Here is a 13,667-nt window from a genome sequence, read left to right as displayed (position 1 = left end):
CAACTCTACTGGGTTTTTCTTCCCTATGTCGTCATTTCTCCTGAGTGTGGGGAGGGGTCATCTGTACTTTGATATTGAATTTGCTCTTTGAGCTGCTGTCCAGGGCACCCCAGGACTGACTTCTAATAGGAAGGCTTGAACAGATCAACCCTAAAGTGGTACACAAGGTGTGTGGCTCTTTTGTAATTGCTCTAACTAAACTTACTGTTTTCCAAAGTCTTAGGCTTGTAGGGTGACAACTAGATCCATGCCAGGTGTGGCTGTGCCCGCCAGTGCAGGGCCAAGGCAGCCCCTGTGTGCCAGGGGAAGCACCGTCTGCAGGCTGTGGACCTGGGCCTGTGGCTCCTTAGGGTCACCTCCCCTTTGCAGCCAGGGGACCTGTGTCTGCTGACCCAGGCAAGTTGGCTTCTCTGAGTTCTGCTTCAGCCAGGCAATAACACATACCCCATGGACCTGCCTGCCCCTGCACCCCCACATTGGTGCTTTCTTCTGCCTTTCCCCAGCAGGAAGGGTACAGCCTTACCTAAGTGACCTGCGGCCCCGGGCCAGCAGAGGCTCCCCTCTCAGACTGAGGAGCCTGTGGCCACTGGCATCCAGCTTCCTGCCCTCCCTGCTTCCCAGGGTCCCTCCGGAGCACTCCTGAGCTTTCTGCCCACCTCAGGGAGCCCCCAGGCTCCCTCAAGCCATCCTCTCTGCTCTGCCCTCCTGGTGCAAACCGTTTTCTCCCGCCTGCCTTTTCCCATGCGAGATGGGGGTGTGGCGTGGGGCCGGCAGCCCCTACTCCCGAGGCTGAGGGTGGCCCTGGGCCTGCGGCTTGAAAGACGGGAGCGGGGGAGGGAAGCCGCTGGCCAAGGCACGTCTGGAGTGCAGGGCACCCTCTGGTGTGTGTGGGGGGCACTAGCGGCAGGGAGAGGCTCCAGCTCCTGCTCCTCCATCAGCCCCTCTTCCCCAGTCTCCTCTCATCCAGAACCCTTGCCCGCCCCCTGCACTTCTTCTTCCCCACCCCCTCCTGCCCTGCATCCCAGGCTGCCCCGCCTTGCCAGCTCTGCCCCTGCCCTTCACCCATCCTCTCTGCCCCTCTCCAGTTGCCAGCCCAGCAGCAGGTGAGTCACCTGTCCTGAGCCACAAGTCCCCCTCGACCTCTAACTAGACCCCCCCTCAGCCGGGCACCACCCTTCCCTAGCCTGCAGGGGGATGTTCCGTGATGGGGCTCCCCAGCCCTGCTTCGCCTGGGCTTTAGTCTGTTGTGGTGACACAGCCCAGTGGGCCTCGGTGACCCTGGTGCCCCCTGTGGGATCGCGCCTGCCCTGTCCTATAGACATCTGTAAATACACTTGTGTGCATTCAACGCACACACACGCACACACATGAACACACACACACAAACACACACATGCATGCGCACACACATGCACACACACACACAACTCTGGTGCTGGGAACCCCGAGCTGACCCGCAGGAGCCCCTGGCCCAGCTGCAGGGAAATGCTGCGCCCCGCCCGCTCCGGCCAACCCCTGCGCCCCAGCAGCCCCCGCACTCCTGCCTGGCACAGTCACCCTCAGCACCCCCTGCCCTGCCCCGAGCGGGTGCTTTGCCAGCAGCTGTGTGGTTCCAGCGCCGCATCCTGAGGCCTCTCGCTGCAAGCAAAGCCCATTTCTGACAGGCGGGAGCGACAGGCTGCGGGTGGCTGTGCCCCGGGAGTTCAGGGGGAAGGGAGGGTTTAAGCGGGGGGGGGGGCGTGCAGGGGTGCCCGGAAAGCCTCCGTCTTTCCCAGGCTGCCCTGGAAAGCACCTGGACGTTCGCTGGTTATCTTCTGAGCCCTGCTGTGGCCACCAGGGGTAGGTGCCAGCCTGGAGGCTGTGTGGGGTCCGGCTGGGCGCCCCAGCGGAGCAGGGGGAAAGCAGAGATGCCCAGGCTGGAAGCCAGTACCTGGGGTGCTGGCACCCTGCTTTCCTTCCACAGGACTCGACCAGGTTTCCCAGCCTTGTCATCTGAGCAGGACCCTGGCCCTCCCGGGCGGCGCGCAGCCCACAGGCCGGCAGGCTGGAGAGCTGAGCGGGGCCAGACACGCCAACACCGCGTGGGTGCACCTCGCCACCCCAAAGCCTGCCCTCTGCCCGCGGGACCCAACCCCGCGCGGCGCCCCACCCCAGGTCGCAGGGCCGCTGCCGAGACAGATGATTCTAAGTCACGCAGTGAATTTGGTTTATTCAGAAATAAAAGTGCTACAGCCGGGAACCACACCCTGTCCTGGCCTCCTCCGTCTGGCGCAGGTGAGTGACAAGTAAGTTTCCTCCATGCCAAATAATTCATAGACGCCTCCTCTCCCGGGGTGTCCCAGGACAGCGTGCACGCCACGGGTCAGCCCTGCGCCCTCCGCCCGGCCTCCACCAGCCACCGCGGCCCGGCCTCTGAGCCAAGCCCATTTGTCCACATGGCTAGGGGAGTATGTGTGTACCCCCAAATTGCCCAAATAAGCCACGCATCCCCTCCATGGGGACTTTTTGTAAAAGCAGCACCAAAGTCCACCCCTCTGCAGATCCGGGGTGGCTTCCAAGATACGTAGGCACAGAGGCTCATGGGACTTTTTAAAGACTGCAAGTGGAGGCCACCCCTTTGCGGATTGGGGTGGCCTCATGCCTGCTGGACTTTTGTGAGGGGGGATGGGGGAGGCCACCCCTTTGCGGATTGGGGTGGCCTCATGCCCACAGGTCTTTTGTGAGGGGGATGGGGAAGGCCACCCCTTTGCAGACTGGGGTGGCCTCATGCCCATGGGAATTTTGTGGGGAGGGTCAGGGGAGGCCACCCCTTTGCAGATTTGGGTGGCCTCATGCCCGTGGGACTTTTGTGACAGGGGATGGGGGATGCCACCCCTTTGTGGACTGGGGTGGCCTCATGCCTGCCGAAATTTTGTGAGGGGGGATGGGGAGGCCACCCCTTTATGGATTGGGGTGGCCTCATGCCCGTGGGACTTTGGTAAGAGTGGGATGGGGGAGGCCACCCCTTTGTGGATTCGGGTGGCCTCCTGCCCATGGGACTTTCATGAAGGGGGGACAAGGGAGGCCACCCCTTTGCAGATTGGGGTGGCCTCATGCCCCTGGGTCTTTAGTGAGGGGGGATGGAGGAGGCCACCCCTTTGTGGATTGGGGTGGCCTCATGCCTGAGGGACTTTTGTGAGGGGGGATGGGGGAGGCCACCCATTTGCGGAATGGGGTGGCCTCATGCCCATGGGTCTTTTGTGAAGGGAGACAGGGGAGGCCACCCCATTGCGGATTGGGGTGGCCTCATGCCCGTGGGACTGTTGTGGGGGGGGACAGGTGAGGTGGGAGGTGAGGGGGAAGTGAGACAGGTGAGGGGGAGACAGATTGGGGTGGCCTCATCCCCGTGGGACTTTTGTGATGGGGGGATGGGGGAGGCCACCCCTTTGTAGATTGGGGTGGCCTCACGCCCACAGGGCTTTTGTGAGGGGTTGGCAGGGGGAGGCCACGCCCTTGCAGTGACTGGGGACGGGGGATGCCACCCCTTTCCAGATTGGGGTGGCCTCACGCCCGTGGGTCCTTTGTGAAGGGGGACAGGGGAGGCCACCCCTTTGTGGCACTCTCTGGCTAGTCTAGACAGGTGTGCAGGGACTTCGAAGTGCTGCCCCACTCCACATGGTCAGGGAGACACCTTTCCCTAAGATGCTGGGGTCTGCATCTGTTTCCCCCATTGGAAACCTCGTGGGACCCTCACCCAGTGGCCGGGAATCGAACTGGCGCTGCAGAGGCTGCGGGCAGCTTCACAACCCAGTACTCAACTGCTGCGCCACCAGGTGAGGCCCATGATAGCTAAAATTTTTTTGAGGATAGTTGCATCAGTGTTAATTAGGGAGATTGGCCTGTACATTTCATTTTTTTGTGTTGTCCTTGTTTGGTTTTGGTATTAGTGTAATGTTGGCTTCATAGAACGTGATTGTTATTAACCCTTCCTTCTCAATTCTTTGGAAGAGTTTGTGAAGGATAGGCACTAATTCGTCTCTGAATGCTTGGTAGAATTCATTTGTAAATCCATCAGGTCCTGGGCTTTTGTTTTGGGGAGGTTTTTGATTATCATTTCAATTTTGCTGCATGTAATTGGTCTGTTTAGGTGTTCTATTTCTTCTTTATCTAGCTTTGGGTGATTGTAGAGTTATAGGAATTTGTCCATCTCCTCTAGATTGTTGAACTTGTTTCCATATAACTGTTCATAGTAGTTAGTGATTATTCTTTTGATTTCTGCTGTGTCCGTTGTGATTTTTCCTCTTTCCTTTATGATCCTGTTTATTTGTGCTTTCTCCCTTTTTCCTTTGTGAGCCTGGGTAGGGGTTTGTCTATTTTATTTATTTTTTCGAAGAACCAGCTCTTGGTTTCATTGATCTTTTGGATTGTTTTTGTTTTGGTTTGTTTTGTTTTGATTTCATTTGTTTCTTCTTTGGTTTTTATTATTTCTTTTCTTCTACTTTTTTTGTTGTTGTTGTTCTTCTTCTTCTTTTTCTAGATCTTTGAGCTTCAAGATTAGGTTTTTTCTTTGAGTTCTTTCTTGTTTCTTGATGTGAGCTTCTATTGCTATATACTTTCCTATTATTACTGCTTTTGCTGCATCTCATACATTTAGGAAATCGGTGTCCTCCTTGTCATTCAATTAAAAGAATTTTTTAATTTCTTCTTTGATCTCCTCATTAGTCCAGTGGACTTCCAGTAGTGTGTTTTTCAATCTCCATGAGGCAGGAGAGTTCCTTGCCTTCTTTTTATGGTTTATTTCTAGTTTGATGCTTTCATGTTCAGAAAAGATGGTTGGTAGGATTTCAGTCTTGGTGTATCTGTTGATGTTTGTCTTGTGTCCCAGTATGTGATCAATCCTGGATAATGATCCGAATGTGCTTGAGAAAAATGTGTACTCCTTTTTTTGGGGGGTTTAGTGTTATATAGATGTCTGTTAAGCCCAAGCGCTCTAGATCCTTATTTAGAGCTTTAGTGTCTTTACTTATTTCTTTTCTCGTTGATCTATCCATTGTTGATAGTTGTGTGTTGAAGTCTCCCACTACGTATGTGTTTTCTCTGATGTCTGTTTTCAGAGATGACAATAGTTGTCTGATATATTTTGGTGTTCCTTCGTTTGGTGAATATATGTTAATGGGTGGTATTTCTTCTTGAAGTATTGTCCCCTTGATCATAATGTAGTAACCATCGGGGTCTCTTTTATCTTTTTGTGTTTGAAATCTATTTTATCTGATATAAGTATAGCTGTTCCTGCTTTCTTTTTTGGTCCATTTGTTTGTAGGATTGTTCTCTATCCTTTAACTTTGAGTCTATTTTTATCTTTTGTAGCTAAATGTGTTTCCTGGAGACAGCAAAAGTTTGGGTTTTGTTTCTTAATCCAGCCAGCGACTCTGTGTCTTGTTATTGAAGAGTTTAGTCCATTTACATTTAGATTTAATATTGATATGTTTGCATCTGTATTTGCCATTGTGTTTTTCTTTCCTTTTATTTTATTTATTTATTATTTCAATAACTTTTTTTTTGGCCTTCTTTCATGTTATTCGTCCCTCTGAGGTTCTGACTTTAGGATTCCTTGTAGTTTTTTTTTTTTTTTTTTTTTTTTTTTGGAGTGGGGGTTTAGTTGTAATGAAATTCCAGAATTTCTGTTTGTCTGGGAAGGTCCTTATTCTTTCTTCATAGAGGAAGGAGAGCTTTGCAGGATTGAGTATTCTTGGTTGGCATCTGTTTTCTTGGAGTCTGTTGAATATGTCCCTCCACTCTCTCCTTGTCCATAGTGTTTCTTTGGAGAAGTCTGATGTCAGCCTGATTGGTTTTCCTTTGAATATTATCTGTTTCTTCCCTCTTGTCAGCTTCATTATTTTTTCCTTGTCCTGGATTCTTGGGAGCTTTACTATTATGTGTCTTGCTGTATTTTTCCTTTCGTTGTGGAATTTGGTGTTCTTCTTGCTTGTTGTATATCAATTTTCAGCTCCTTCTTCACATTTGGGAAGTTCTCTTCAATTATCTCCTTGAATATTTTCTCTGTTCCTACATCTCTCTCCTCTCCTTCTGGGATTCCTATAACTCTTATATTTTCCTTTCCTCATGGAGGCAGATAGTTCCCAAAGTATTTCTTTGGTCTTTTTCCTTCGTATTTCTCTTTCCTTTTCTGTTTTGGTTCTTTATATTTCTGTGTCTTCAAGAGTATTTATTTGTTCTTCCATTTCATCTGCTTCCATTTATTCTGCTTTCATTGCTTTCCACAGAGTTCTCTAGAGCCTCCATTAATTCTTTGATCTCCTGCATTTCTTTTACTTCCCTCTTTAGGGACTCATTTCATTTTTCTGTTTGTTGATTATTTTCCCTTATCATTGTTTTCTTTTATGACTTCTGTAAGTTTTTTAATCATGGCAATTTTGAATTCTCTTTCTGGTAGGCTCAGAAGTTCTTCCAAGTTACTGTCGTTGCAATCTGGGGGGTGGTTTTCTTTATATGGTGTGCTTTTTTTTCTGAGGAGTTGCTGGGTTCCATGTGGTTTTTCTACTCCATAATGCCTGTTTTCTAATTTGCCATATGCATTGGGACACTGTTGCTGGGACTGGACGGCATTTTGGGCGAAATTCCCAGCTTACCACTGGCTGTTTGAGGAGCCATCTGCCGGTTTCAAGCAGGCTTTACTGAAGAAAGGTCCCTGTTCTAAAAAGGTGATACAGTTTTGCACTCCTCTGTGTGCCCTGTCTGCCCCGGCAGTGAGTTCCTGCTCCCCTCTGGGCTGGGACTAGAGGCCAGAAGGGGACTGGCATGAGTGAACTTCCCAGCTCACCTCTGGCTCCTCCGGGAGACTTCTGCCGGTTTCAAGCAGTCTTTACTGAAGAAATGTCCCTGTTATAAAGTGGTGATGTGGGGACACACGCCCTGTGCACCCAGTCTGCCCCAGCGATTGGTTCCCGCTCCTCCTCTGGGCTTGGACTGCAGGCCAGAAAAGGGCCTGGTATGGGCAAATTTTGAGCAATTTTTATATCTTTGGAAAATGCCATTGAAGTTTTTATTGGGATTACACTGATTCTGTAAATTGCTTTGGGTCAGATGCACATTTGGTTTGTTGATTCTCCCAAGCCAAGGGAAGGGAATATCTTTCCATTTCTCTTTCTTTTCTATTTCTATTAACAATATCTTACTCTTTTCTTGGCATCTTTACCTCCTTTGTTATGTTTACTCCATGGTACTTCATCTCATGATTATATGTGGGATTGTTTTCTTAACTTCTTTTCTAGTTAATGTTGTGCATATAGAAGGCAATTGATTTTTGTGTGTTTTTTTTTTTTTAAAGTTTGGCTTATTTATTAAGTTAACACAAGTTGACAACATTGTGTTTATTTAATTATTAATTAATTAATTTATTTATTTATACAAGCACTGGGTACAGTCAGACGTGCATGAGGGTGAGAGAACTCACCAGAGCCAGAGCAGGGAACAGAGCAGGAAGACTGATGAAGTACACTGCTGAGGGGAGCAGCGGCTGGCAGGAGAGGTTTGCGCACCATGAGAAACCCTTGTCAGTGGCCGGGGATTGAACTGGCACTGTGAAGGCTGCAGGCATCTTCGCAGCCCAGCGCTCAACTGCTGCGCCACCGGGGAGGCCCTGTGTGTTGATTTTTTACACTTTTAACTACACTGAAGTGGCTTATTATTTTAATTTGTTTTTCAGTGGAATCTTTTGTTTTCCTAGTGTATATTACATTGTCCACAGCAGATTTAATTGTGCTGAAATGTTTAAATCCATACAAGTGAGAGACAGTAAATGTTTTATTAGTTTAAACATTTTAATTATGTTATACAAAACTGACAAATTGTAGGCAATGAATATTCTTAGTCTATGTTTATAATAGTCTGATTAAGCTTCTTCATTCAATACGTGTATTGAATTCTCATTATACCCCATAACCTTCTCTAGATATCCCATAAATTTATTGACCTGTAAACTATGACAGTAGCTAGAATTAATAATAAGAATGTTATCTATCATCAGAAAAAATAAAAATGCCAATGATTTAAAAGAACAGCAGAAATTTGTCAACCCAAAAGTTCAAAGATGGAGATGTTGCCATCTTCTAACCATTCCTGGCTGCCTCCAAACTTACATTGTGCCTACACGGTCCTCACCTGGGCTGAAGGCAACGTCAGCCTGATTAGCATCCTCAGAGTGTGAATGTCTGAGAATGAGTTAAATGTCTGATATCCAGTTGGAACTGCATATTATCATGAAATATTTTGGTGTGAAATTTTCATATTTATGATATGTAAATCCAATGAGGTTTCTCGTTTGAACTACTCCACATGGAAACACAAACACTCTGAGAACCCCATAATAATGTGGCCAAAATGACATTGTCCTCAAATTCCCAGAAATTCTAGGAAATTAAATATATGGGGATAAACACACAAGGAAAGTGTGGCGTGATGTTGTGAGTGCCCTTCCTCAACTATCTCTGCAAATATTAGAATATTGCGTAGTTCATTAGCTAGTATTTTTTTTACCATTATAGCTTCCAAAGTTCCTTTATTGTTTCTTGAAAAACCCTACACACTATTTCAGTTAATTTTTAGTAATTATACTGCACATGAAATTAATAGCTTTCACAGCCACTGTCTTATATCTGGTGTCCACTGTGTGCTGAGTGTGTTTATGGTAAATGCTGGTGGCACCCACACCAGAGCCTCCAGGAGGGTCTCTACCACATCATGTGTGGGTCCTTGTCCACAGAATGTCGTGACCACTCAGTTTCCAACTTGGGCCCTCAGATCTTCCTTATGCGAGGAAGGCCTCACTCACAAAGTACAGGGGATTCTGTCCCACCCATAGCCCCTGATCCCACATGTGACCGCGCGTGTCAGTAACATGAAAGGGGAAGTGCCTTAGAGACTGGAGATGCTGCCCCAGTGAGAGAACTTCTGCTGATGACTTAAATGAAACCCAACCATCGCCCCTCAGCCAAGAGCACAAAAATGGAGAACAGCAGATAAATGCTGAAGTTAGATGACCTTCATTGTACAGAGAATATCAAAGTGCAACAAAGTGTTAAAATGAGGAAAAATCAATGCTAAATGAGTGAATGAGCAGAAGAATATATGAAGTCATTGTAAATATATCTTAAAAATGAGCATATATATTTAAATTATACAATGAAATTATATAAAATTAAAAGAATATTAAGGGGACAATAATGTGAAAATTTAAAATAAATGTTTCATAATAGAGTCATAAACTAATCTTCTCTTACATTTTGGTGAGTCTCTCCTTCATCAGTCTCCCTACAGCCAACTTCATGGCTTGGTTCCTCAGACTGTATATGACTGGATTAAAGGTGGGGGGAACCATTGTGTAGAACATAGAAATGACCAAGTCAGACTTGGAAGGAGTCCCTGAGGTCAGCTTCAGATAAGCAAAGCATCCAGTGGAGAGAAACAGCACCACAACCAGCAGGTGGGGAAGGCAGGTGGAGTAGACTTTGGCCTTCCCTGCTGTGGATGGGATCTTCCTGACAGCAGAGAAGATATGGACATAGGAAATGACGATGAAAATGAAACAAAAGGAATCTGTCACTACACTAGTGAGAATAGAGACAAGTTCGTTGATTAAATTTCCTGAGCAGGAAGTAGCCAATAACTGGGGGATGTCACAGAAGAACTGGTGGACAACGTTGGACCCACAGTAGGACAAGGAGAAGGTTTCAGCTGTGTGCATCACAGCATGGATACCCCCACCCAGCCAGGACACAGCTGTCAGCTGCACACACCTGTCCCTGCTCATGATGATGTCATAGTGCAGGGGGTGGCAGATGGCAGCATAGTGGTCATAGCTCATCACCACACATATGTGAAACTGCAGCCCCTGAAGGAATCAGCACAAAGACCTGGAGGACACAGCCTGGGAAGGAGATGGAGCTGCTGTGTCTCAGAGAGTTGGCAATGGACTTGGGGACTGTGGCTGAGAGGAAGCAGAGGTCCGAAAAGGACAGACTCTTCAGGATGAAGTACATGGGGGTGTGGACGTGCCGGTCCAGGGTGGTGATGAGGACGATGACCCCGTTCCCCAGGAGGGCGCACAGGTAGACCAGGGAGAAGAGCAGCAGGTGCAAGAAGCTCATTGTCCCTTGGGTGGGAAACCCAAGGAGAAAGTATACTGTCACAGCCGTGAGATTGGTCACCCGAGGAGCCATCATCTATGTAAAAACATCGAGCTGAATAAAGCATGACACCTACAAGGACAGTCACAGGCTTGTCCCAGTGGTCACTCTGAGGCTGTGGAGTGGAGCAGCTCCATGTCTCTCACTCTGTTGAGCCTTTAGTGTTCAGCTCCAGAAACGCGCATTTATCACACTGGATCTGGGATTGGGAAGGAGGGACATTTTGGTGATCATAGGATTCTGCTCTGTTTGATCTCATAACCAGACTAACAGTCCCTCCCCACTGCCCCAGTTCTGTTGCTCCTGCCTCCTGCCCAGGCCCAGCGTCTCCCGCCGAGCACACCTCCCAGAGGTTGTCCAGGGCACAGCCCCAGCGGACACGTGGACATGCCCAGACCCTCCCCACCTTGGAGAGCCTTTCCCTGCTCCTGCAGCACAGCCCTGGTCTGGAGAGGCCCCACAGGGACGGGTATGCAGGGAGATGGGGTGTGTGGGTCCCTGTTTTCCTGCTCCCCAGGACCCGACCCTGTCCTGGAACTGAATGATCTGGGCTCGTTGTCCCCGTGCGGTGTATCCTGACACCTCCTCTGTCAGATTCCTGCCCCTATGCCCTCACTTCTGCTTTCTGGCCCATCTCCTTATCTCCCTACCCCTGACTCCCCACATCTGAGGACCCAGAAACCACATTTCCCTAAGAGTCTCCTCCTGTTCACACCCACACGTCCCTGCTGTAAGATGGGCTCGTCCAACTCCAGGTCCCTGCCCGGCCCCACTCCCCCTCAGACTCATGCACGTCTGTGCAGGGAGGAGGCTGCTCCGGGGCTGAACCAGAATGTCTGTGCGTGTGGCTGTCCCTGCCGGTCCCAGGGCCCCGGGTCCCCCGGGTGCAGATTTGTTCCTCCCCCAGGACTGTACATGAGTGGGGACACCTGGACACGGTGCAGCCCTGCCCACACTCTCCCTCCCCAATGTCATCCTCTCCCCCCTCTGTGGGGTGATGGAGGGGCAGCCCCTGGGGAGGCAGGATTTTTAAGGAGTATGTGGGGAATAAACTTGTGGCTATATATCAGTGTATATACAATTCAAATTAATTTAATAAAAACTAGAAGATAATGAAAATACCTGGTGGTCATACATGTAGACATCTTAGGAGTGATTTAAAATACTATTTGTAATGATGAAATAATTTTGATACATCTCTCTCCAGGTATTGTTAAAATATTTTGTTTTTTTCAATTTAATATCACTAACAATCCTTGAGCGATGGACTCAGGGAAAAATCCCAATTCCATGTCCAAAAGTAGCAGACATCCGTGCCACCCTCCTGTTAGTATTAGAGCCATGAAGTGGTGATCATGTTGCTTTAAAAAGTTTTTGAATTTCCACTTGTCTCTTTTATCTGTTGCAATAGTTCAGAACAAAATGGCTTAACATTCTGATTTTTAACTATAAGTATTTTTATTTGATTTTGAGTTTTTTAATCCCAATTTAATTGCATCAATTGTTTTGATTTTATTTGATACTTAATACACACTGACTCTTTGAGCTGAGTGTCCAGATCATAGTTATGAAGTCATATGCATCGTATATTAAAATCTACTAATATGATGATGCTATTAAAATTCATAATATTTGGATTTTTCAATTAAAAAAAGTTATTTTCTGCCATTGAATCTTAACCCCAGGATGATGCAGCAGTGCATCATTGAGGAACTTGTGCAACTCTAAAAGCAATAGTTTTCATTATTTATGAAATGACTATTTTGGATGATGTGCTTTCTCTAATCTACAATGAAGCTTGAAATCTAAAGTCTTTCAAGTCTGAACGGTTTCTATTCTGAAAACTGTTTACAAACAGAATAACTGTGGTCTGAGGGTCGTTTCCAGCTGCCATGTCGAGTCTCTCTCCTGAGGTTGTCCCCATGGCGGGACAGAGGGCGTCCCGGCCTCTCACTCCGTGGTCGGGGCTCGTGGGGAGCCTCTGAGCACTCATAGGATGTTCCACACCATCCTGTGCCACCTCATGGACAGAGCAGGGCCTCAGGGCTGGGCTATTTGAGCTCTGCAGCTGGTGTCCATGTGTTGGACACGGTCCAGATTCCAGCCCTCAGGGACCTTCCTCCAGAGGGAAAGTGTGTGTTTACTCGACTGTGTTAATTGGGTTGTCCTGTAGTATATTCAGTGAGCAATAGTGCCCTGAGTGTGTCAGATGCAATTTTGTTAGTTTTTACACCTGTGAGGACAGGTCAGTTTTTACTCCTTGCCAGTCTCCATCACCCTCTACTGACCGGCCACAGGGTACCTGGGTAGGGACATGCGCTGCCCAGTGGTATCTGCCAATGGCCGCGGACGTGATGGCGCCTGGCGCTTCTCCCAACTCCAGGGATCCCCACAGGCGCCGTTAGGGGGGCAGACACTGTGGCCCCATCCGCCCACCAGTGCTCCCTCATGACCCCCCCTCGTCCTCATGGTCAACATATGACCACCCCTGGGGGATCCTGCCTCTGGGAACTGTGAATCCTGATGCTCTGGACCCCCGTACTACCCGGGAGACAACTCAGCCTTTCCCCTGGTCTGCCTGCGTGGTAGGGGCAGGCGGGGTCAGCGCCAGACAAGGTGTCCTTTTGGCCTCAGGGAGAAGGTTGTGGTGGGCTGGAGGTGCTGGGGTGCTGCTCACACGGGTTGTGGGGATCCTGCGTCCTCACTTCCACTCTTCTGGTTGAAACACCTCAGCCAATGAAGGGAATGGTCAGTCCTTCCTGCTCACCACGGCTGAGCAAAGCTTCTCAACCCAGGAGCACATACCCCACATTTAATCTCTCCAGACACAGACTTGAGTCTGTCCAGCGTGTGGACCCTGGTGTCCAGCACCCGCTGAGGGAAGGGGACACGACGGGAAGTGTGGGCTGAGTGAGAGGAGCTGAAGCGTCGTCATCGGCAGCTCTCAGAGGTCCCACGAAGCAGCAGGATAGAGACCGCCCAGCTTATTAGACGTTAACACTGAATAATGACACGATCTCGCCCTGGACTCCGCTGGACCTGCAGGATGAGCCCATCCCGGGATGGGAAACAACACATCCGTGCGGGGATCAGGACACACCAGCGAGCTTGGAGCAGGGTATGGAGCCTGAATCCACCAGCCCGTGTCTCTGCAGGCACCAGGCATCCTCCTTAGAGACTCTCCATGTAGGCCTTGGCGTATGTCTAGACTGGGTTGCTGCTCCCTGTTGTGGTGGGGACACACGTGTGTGGATGGACGCGTGCCCTTGTCAGGAGTGTGGGGTGCACATGGCTTCTCCCCGTGCACGGCCTGTGCTCACAGTGGTTTCTGAGGCCCAGGAGTGCTCTAGTGTGGTGGGGCCACTTGTTTATTACCCTTAGGGTTCCCTGTCCTTGGACTTGTGGAAGCAGGAGGGTGTTCACGTGGGTGTTCCATGGAGTGTGAGGGGGGCACCGCACACACAGATGGGCAGAAATGGAACC

The 13,667-nt window shown here is 49.1% G+C and overlaps 1 long non-coding RNA gene across 1 annotated transcript; it reads left to right on the top strand.

Annotated features, from left to right (window-relative positions):
• Positions 1-2,188: 2,188 nt before the first annotated feature.
• On the top strand, positions 2,189-8,189 carry LOC129146151 (uncharacterized). Its single transcript, XR_008552663.1, has 4 exons — positions 2,189-2,274; positions 3,682-3,812; positions 6,625-6,701; positions 7,412-8,189. It is a non-coding gene; the product is annotated as an uncharacterized LOC129146151 (long non-coding RNA).
• The last annotated feature ends 5,478 nt before the right edge of the window (positions 8,190-13,667 follow it).

This window comes from Talpa occidentalis, unplaced genomic scaffold (genome assembly GCF_014898055.3).
Source record: "Talpa occidentalis isolate TD23 unplaced genomic scaffold, MPIMG_talOcc4v2.1 talOcc4.18, whole genome shotgun sequence".
In the NCBI taxonomy this organism is placed as follows: Eukaryota; Metazoa; Chordata; class Mammalia; order Eulipotyphla; family Talpidae; genus Talpa; species Talpa occidentalis.
The sequence above is the reverse complement of the archived record's forward strand: the minus strand, read 5'-3'. Positions and strand labels throughout refer to the sequence as shown.